Here is an 8,330-nt window from a genome sequence, read left to right on the forward strand (position 1 = left end):
CAAATGTAATAAAGAGGAGGAGAATTCCCTTCACAAACAAATAAGTGCTACTCAAGCCTACCTATATGACATTAAAGGACTGTGGCAAGTTCTCACGGACCTTCTTTAAGTGGTTCCTATTTAATTGCTTAGAAAACCCCAGACAAGCTCAGAGATATGAAATAGGTGATGGTATGTCAGGAAGTAAGTGTTTTACTGGGAATCAGAATGAACCCCAGATATTTCTGTTTTATCCATATCATTGTATAGCAAGAAAGTCACAACTAGGAACTAACAAATAGCTGGTATTCAGCTTAAATGTCACTAAAAGTCCAGTTTTAGTAACTCCAGCAAACTAGAACATAATTTAGGAACAGCATCATCTTAATTCTGAATTACTCTGACAAAAGACAGCACTAACTGAGCAGCAGGAGATTGAGTTGCTTCAATATGCCTAATCTTTTTAACTTCTTTTTTTAAATATAATTGAGGACACCAACACCACTTTAGTTAGGAATGTCAAGCTATTTGCAAAGCAAAAGGGAAGAATAAGAAAAGTTTTACAGATCATTCAGATTTGAGTTATCACACAGAACAGCTCTTGCAGTGCCTTTGGACTAATACAGTGAAATATTTAGACAGCAATCTATCCTCTCCCCATGACCAGTGAGAGTAATTGCTGTTGTGTCAAACTGATAACTGTCATTTAACCTATACAGCCACAAAGAGTGGTCACAGCATAGTGCTGCAGTCCAACTTCTTGCACAGCTGTAAGTGCACTTGAAGATCACTGGATTTTGGTACTAAGGAAATGGGAAGACAGACAGATGCAGGGCTTTTCTTCTCAGCTTCACCCACTAATATGACCTTCGGTCACCACCCCACACATGCGTCACACACACCTACACTCCAATCCTTTACATTGCCTGTACTCATGTAGGGACCTTTGCATTAGCTTCAACCTACAGCAGCTCTGCTAAAGGATCCATCTTTGTCAATGTTATGTCAAAAATAACACTGGACTACATAACATGTAACTGCGCCCTGCTGTTAGACTGATGATTGACTTTGCAGGTATTCTCGTTCCTGTGCTTGTGATCCCCTGGCAGCATTGATGGGAATAACAATGCCAGAGAAAATATGAAGGTACAGAGCAGCATGTTCACCGGAGGAACTGGACAAAATAGATAACACTTGCATCTCCTTTGCAGTACATTAGTTGCTCTTGCTGTTACCTATGGTGGTCCATCCACTTGGCACAAAAAAGCCTAACTAAAATAAATAGGTATTCCTAGAAACTCTGCATTATTGATGAGGAACATTTGTTTAACAACAGTTTCTTTGGGATTGTCAAAACTGATGACCTAAAGTAAAGTGCTCACTTCCGAGGCATTATGTATTGATAAAAGCATAAACAGATAATACAATTGAGAGTGGATTTTCTCTACAATGCTATTTAATGACCCATGCTAATGCTTAAAAAGGTTATTTGAATTATTCTGATCTTATTCCTGGAAGGAGAAATGTCCATTTTTGGCAGCTCTTCTAGCTTAGAAAGGTGGGGAAGGAAGATAAGCAGGGAAAAAGACAGACAGAAATAGAACTGGTCCATTTGTGGAAGTCCATGGGAAAAACCTATGTCAGTGCAATATATGATTAAGTATACCATTTTATTGCCTATACGGAGAGTAATTTTGGATTCAGACCACTTCTAGGAATCAGGGAAGTTCTTAAACAACTTTAAACAAACAATGATCAGAACTAGAAAGAGCTATCTAAATCCTGTATCTATATGGGAAAAACTGTATTAGTGTAGCTATAGCAACACTACACCAATGCAGTTCTGTCATTAAAATTCCACAGGAAGACAAGACTTCAGGTCTCAATTTTCTAAAAAGCCTAAAAAATTCCCAGTCCTTCCAAATTTCAAATGGGAGTTGACATTCCTGGAAGGTTATACTTGCACAGGATGCTAGATTATAGTCTTCCAGGGACTGGGCAGCAGGAGCAGAATATTGCAGTGAGCCAGGACTCTTGTCAGAGCGTCTTGGCCTAGTTTTCAAATCCTCAGCCACAACAAATACACAGATTCACTTAACGTGCCATACGTAAGTATAACCTAGCCCAAACCTCAGGTTTCACATGGATATCTCCTAATATGAAGTTCAGCCCATCGCCTTTCTCTCAGTTATGTTCAGGTCTGCCAGGAGATCCATTTAGGCATAAGCTTAAAACCGAAGCAATCCTGAACTAGTCTGATATTCACAATTACAATGAACTGATACATTCAGAGTAGTATGAAAGCAGTGGCTGTATCATTGCAGGCTTAAATCTGAAGGTCCTGAATTCAGTCAGGATTGCCCTACTTATTCCACCTTTGACTCATTCCCAGTCTCCATCACCCTCACAGTAAAAAAAAAAAAAAAAAAAAAAAAAAAAAAAAAAAAAGTGTTTCCTGATGTTCAGAGGGAACCTCCTGTGTCTCAGTGTGTGCCCTTTGCTTCTTGTCCTGTCACTGGGCATCACTGAAATGAGCTGGGTCCATCCTCTTTGCACCGTCCCTTCAGATATTTGTATACACTGATGAGATCCCCAAGCCTCAAGGATGTTGATGGGTTTTTCAGCCCAGGCCTCAAACATCATGCCTCCTTTCAGAAAGGAGATGTCCAGGACACTACCAGGGAAGAGTAACTGTGCTTCCAAGTGGAAGGCTGGCCAAGTTATACGGGGCATAAGATAGGAAAAAGGCTCATCATTTTTCTCTGCCCTGTGAGTCCATGCAGAAGTCAACTTAACTGTCCACTCATAGTGCAAAACTACCACCCTTGAAGCAACAAGAGACAATATGGGGTATAGAAAATAAAATAAAATTGAATGTCTATTCTAAGTATAATAAGCTGTCTGTTTAACTTGGTTCAAAAAACACATACCTGGTATTTTTGATCTCAAAAGAAACCAAATAGCAAGACACATCCCGATCACCGCATTTATTCCAAACAAATACCCTTTGTTTCCTCAGCCCGTGGCTAATTGCCAATTTGTTTCATGAACAAAACCTGACACAGAAAACAGAATCCAGCTATTAAGTATAGAGGGTTACAAAAGAATGCAGGTAGTATTAAGCTTAAGGTAGAACTGCTCTGCCAGCAAGCATCAATGTGTTAAGCACAATCCCACCTTCTCTATCTCCTGATCTGAATCTAACTTTTTTGCAGTAGATTATCTCCCTCAAGGGCAAATGTATTCCAAACATTTAAGGGCTCTTACAAAAGGCCAGCACTGATCTCTGTGCTTGAATAATATCCCAAATGGACCCTCATTGGTAACACGATAACAAAATCAGTGTTTCAGTCAAAAGAGAAGAGTCTTTTTGCTCCTCTGTTCTTTTCTTTTTGTGCATTGATATAAAGATCAGAGTCATCTGCATGAATAAGATTTAGAATTCTGATGAAAACAATAAGAGATACTAAAAACTTTCTGGCCCTCCCAAATTTGTATTCAACCTCTCCCTTTGTTAAAGCTGTAATCACACTCCCATTGGTATTCAAGGGATTTATGCAAACAAGGTCTCTTCTGTCAAAAATCATAGCAATTTAATGCAGTTGCAGGCTGTTTGGTTGTGTAGATTACTGGCACCGAAGATGCAACTCGTATTCTGATGCATGTCAGCTCTCTATAATACAGATCAGATGGTCTTAGCAGTCTTGTCTCAGCTGTTCTAGCATAAAATACTGTATCTATATACCACCGAACCAGAAAAATAAGGGAAAATAACAGAAGAGAGGTGACTTGAAGCTACAGTCATAAGGAAATTTAAAAATTAAGCTAAAACTCAGCCTGTTGCTTAATTGCAAATACAGTATTAGCTGAATATCTCATAAGTTTTCTCTCCATGGAATGTCACCCACTTGCATAAGGATGGACTTAAATGAATAAAAGCCTGCCGTCTTTACCTCTGTGTGAGTGCTAGCTACTGTTGGTGCATGTTACACATCCACCTTATACACCCAATGCACAAGGGATTAAAAGAAGTCCATTACACAGCTCCCAGACACAGGACTTAACTCTTTAGATCTAGCTGTAAAAATCAACATTTATAGTTCTAGTGGCTCTCTGGCTGACGTTCTCATCATGTGCAATATCACAGCTCCTCCATCACTCAGGGCCATATCCTGCCTCCTTTGGGAAAGTTGCGCAGTCTGTTTCAGTGGGCAAAATACAATCACTTGAAGTGAAATGAGCAAGATTTAGCTATGACCTACCCCCCTCACATTATTGACTATTTATAGACAAATCTGGCTATGTCAGAGAAATTCTACCTGCACTTGCACAGGATATTACGATGTCTGTGCTCACTGCCACTCTCTCAAGAATGAAGAATGGGTCTGTATTGCTGGCTTAACACCTCTTTCCAAAACCAGTTTGATGCTTCGAGGAAAGGGAGGGAAAGAGTTGATTAAAAGCCGTGATGAAATTCATGCAATAGAGGGGAGTATCTGCAGTGCTCTGTCACCTCCACCCACTGTCTCCCCAGGCAGCCAATGGCACTTTACAGGAAAACCATTACATCATCAGGGCAGTCTCTAATCGGCTATATTCTAGACACAGTTTCTGACCCAAAATATATGGGTTAGATAAAAATATGCCATTCCAAAAGTATGCTTTAATTGAGGCAGCATATTACCAAGCACCTTGCAGACGTGCAATAACTTCTGCAACTCCCTTGAGTAAAAGAAAGAGGAGTTAAGATCTGACTGAATACTATATATATAAAAATACATTTATTTATATATATATATAGATCTCTCTCTCTTTAAGCCTGAAAATACGTAGAAGACCTGCTTTGACCACATGGACTTCTTCTGCATTTACCTTCCAATATGTTTATGCCGCTAAGCTACACTAGCAGAAATGCTTGAAACAAAGAATTTAAGGTGCTTATTTGCTAAAAACAAGTGTTACACTTAAACGTAGTTCTTGGTGCCAAGATGACTGTACAAAATTATTTAAGCTTCATGCTCATCCATCCACATAAAAATAATACCGAATGGCTTACCCCAAACACAACTCATCTTCCCAATTCAAACAGCACATAAATGCCAACAGAACTGGGTTTATGTTCAACCTATTAATACAAAATATTTACTGAGTAACCACTACAAGAAATCAAGAGTTGCTCATGGTTTTTCCACAAGCAGAAGAATAAGATGCTATTTGCAGGATAAATCATTGATTGTGCATTATTTACTCCACTCTAGTACTATAATAGCTGGTTACAAATAAGGACATTGAGGTATATACAGCACAGAGCCTTAGTATAAAGGGCTCATTCTGCCAAGTGAATTGGGGCCAAATACTTAACTTAATAAGGAAGTATCATTCAAATCTAATGGGACCAGAAGTAAATCAGGTTCTATTCCTTACTTTGTTCCAGTCCTTATCTCCTTTCCCCACACACAAAACATGCATAATCCAAATATTATGGCATGCTGCAAAAATGAGCCTCATCGTGTATAAAAAGAGCCACATTAGAGAAATCCACAGAAGTGGATAAAAAAAGGTGACACTCATCTTTTTTTGAGGTTGGCTTACAGCTCCTTAGAGCAATGATCACATTTGAGTTCTGTATCCACAGGCAGCATATTACTGGTCTGCTTACTGGCTGCTCCATGCACTGATGTAATCTAAATAAATCAGCTAGTAAAACACATCATGTAATGGTGGGGAACAGTGGCTGTCTGAAGTTCTGCTGGTCTCTGTCAAGAGAGGTTATTAGGCCTAACAATACAGAAATACCTACTTTAAAGAGAAATAAAAAGTTTGGCTGATTTTGCCCTATTTAAGTGCCTTATCTAGGATTATAAAACATGGAATCAAATCCTGCAAACTTGCATTCTCTTTGCAAGTGTTAAGAGAAGGTGGGAGCTCTGTCTTACAAGTGCCCTCATCACACTGTATCTCTACATCACCTTCATAGGAGCCTGACACCTCAATACTCATCTACTTGACCTCAGTTTAGCTGCAGAAGTTTTAGTTGCTTTTAACATTCAGTCTTAATTAGGGAGACAAAAGAAGTTCCCTCAGATGTTTAAGTTAGCTCCAGTGGTGAATAAGATGTTAAAGAGTAGGTGATGGACTCTTTAAAACAGCTTCTCTGATCTCCCTCACTCTACCAGTACTCCTTTCAAGTTCTTCCTGGCCTGCCCCACTATTAACCTCCCTCCACACTGAGAATTAGCTATTTATTATCAGCCTTTGTTCCCTCTCTCAAAGGGCTCCTCCTCTCACTCTTTACCCAAGAATCCTCAACGGTCTTTTATGAATGTGTATAACAAAATCCTTTTGAAAGTCAAAATAAATTATTGCTACTGGTTGGAATACAGAGAAGCTCCTATTTTTACCACTTATAGCATACTTTGAAAGTCTTTATGCTGATGCAGTACTGCTTACTGCAGTCTTATGACTTAACAGTAGTATTAGAAGCATATCCAAGTGAGCTCTACAGCCTCAAATCTGTCTCTAGTAAAGAGCAAGCTCTTTGTCCTTTGGTGTCCCAGCACAGAGGCAATATGTAGCTAGATCTGTCTCCAATCTTTAGCTTAATACATCCCAGCAATTTATCTTTTAATTGAGAATTAGCTCCTGTTCCTCCTGTCCCGGGATCACTGTTAAAGAGGTATGACAAGGAAAAAAACATCATTCAAAACCCACTTAATATTATACTTACTTAAAGTTATGTGGAAATGTAGGAATCAGAAAAACAGTTTACCAAAACCTCTAAAAATTGAAACCAGCAAATTGTGCACAAAGCCAACAAAGTAACAAAGTGCAACACGGTCTTTGTTAAAATTGGCAAGCTCCACGTTTGTCACAAAGAAAACTGTAAACTGCCTGAAGTGCATCCCTTCCACACCCATAGGGCGTGCCTGTGAGGAATAAAACAAACTAGAGGCATGAGGCTTGGGCGTTCAGTAAACCAGGAGTGAACTTTTTTGGGTACGAAACAAATCTAACAGTTAACTAATTCACTGCCTAAGGACAAAACCTCATTCCCAGCTCCTGCACATCACAAAATGTCACAACATTTGGCTGCCTCCTATCAAGCAAGAGCAAAATACCACAACTTCTCTCAGGGCAGTATTAAAGGACAGTGTCAGTGCTTTGTTAGAAAACTGGCAAATGTCTTTTCTTGTTTTGCTCAAAGTCACCCTGCCAAAGTAGCACGGTAGTAAGAGGCTGAATGGAAAAATGGGCACAGGGGAAGGAAGAAATATATTCCATCTGCCTGGCAGTGTCTGATAAAAACTGATCTCCTTCTATTTCCTTTAATTGCTGTGATTTTCTAACAGAAAGATATAATATGTGTAATACAGCAAAGCTCTTCGCCATCTTTATACTCCATGAGAAAACATTTCACTGATCATTAAAATGCAGCCACAGGACAATGTGGTAATACCTGATGAAAACTTTACTTTAGCAAAAAAACAAAATGAAGTGAAACCACAGAATCTATTTTAGACTCCATATTTGGCCTGAGTCTCAGCAGTACATCATATCTGAAAGTGGAAACTCCATCAAACCTTAACATACTTAGCACTACCTCAGAGACTGGTTCAGTTTGGACTAGGTGGGAAGTGATGGGTTTGAGTCACCAGGACTTCTTCCTACCAAACATAAATCTTCTCTTGAGGTCTTCCACCCAGGCACTGACCAAGCACAGTCTGTCAGATTTGATGAGACAGGAGGCCACAGAAGTAGAACTGCTCAATCGGATCTGAGGGTAATCAGACTTCCTACAGCATGACACAGCATTACGGTAAAGCAGTGCTGTGGAACATTGCATTCAGGCTTGGTAATCAAATAAAACTGTCACTTAAGATTTACTATACTCCTGTGCATAGTTATCCATTATCTGTAACAAAGCCTGAACGTATTAAATTACTTCATATTTTCAGTATTATGCTGTTGTTTATTATATAGCGATATGAAGGAATGCAGAAAGAATCATTTTCTACTAATAGTGGACAAGGAACATTATTAGATTAAGGACAGAACATTACCCTTGAAGCTTTTCTCCCAGCTTTGTGCCACTGCAGAACATCCAGTTATATACTTCTCCCTGATGCCTCCTGCCGCAGATTTAAAGAACCAAGGCAAATGACTCCCATCACTCCGCTAACACTGTGGGAGAGGCACAGAGAAGGAAATATGTTAATTTTGGTAACAAACCAGAAAAGTACATTGGTGTCATATTCCTTCCATCTGCAGAGAATAAAAGGCCAGTTGGTTCCCACCACACATCTATAAGATGAGGCAGGCAGAAATGTCCTATGATAAAAGGGTGTTTACAA

At 39.3% G+C, this 8,330-nt stretch overlaps 1 protein-coding gene across 2 annotated transcripts in view; it reads right to left on the reverse strand.

The window, feature by feature from the left end:
• The window catches only part of ZPLD1 (zona pellucida like domain containing 1), a 65,715-nt gene extending 57,624 nt beyond the window's left edge, over window positions 1–8,091 (reverse strand). For both annotated transcript variants that reach the window (XR_007767271.1, XM_050905133.1), the window contains exon 1: window positions 8,040–8,091. The gene's annotated coding sequence lies outside the window, so the exon portion shown is untranslated. The remainder of the gene's footprint in view (window positions 1–8,039) is intronic.
• Window positions 8,092–8,330: the final 239 nt, after the last annotated feature.

The sequence above is a fragment of the Gymnogyps californianus genome, chromosome 1 (genome assembly GCF_018139145.2).
Source record: "Gymnogyps californianus isolate 813 chromosome 1, ASM1813914v2, whole genome shotgun sequence".
NCBI classification, from domain to species: domain Eukaryota; kingdom Metazoa; phylum Chordata; class Aves; order Accipitriformes; family Cathartidae; genus Gymnogyps; species Gymnogyps californianus.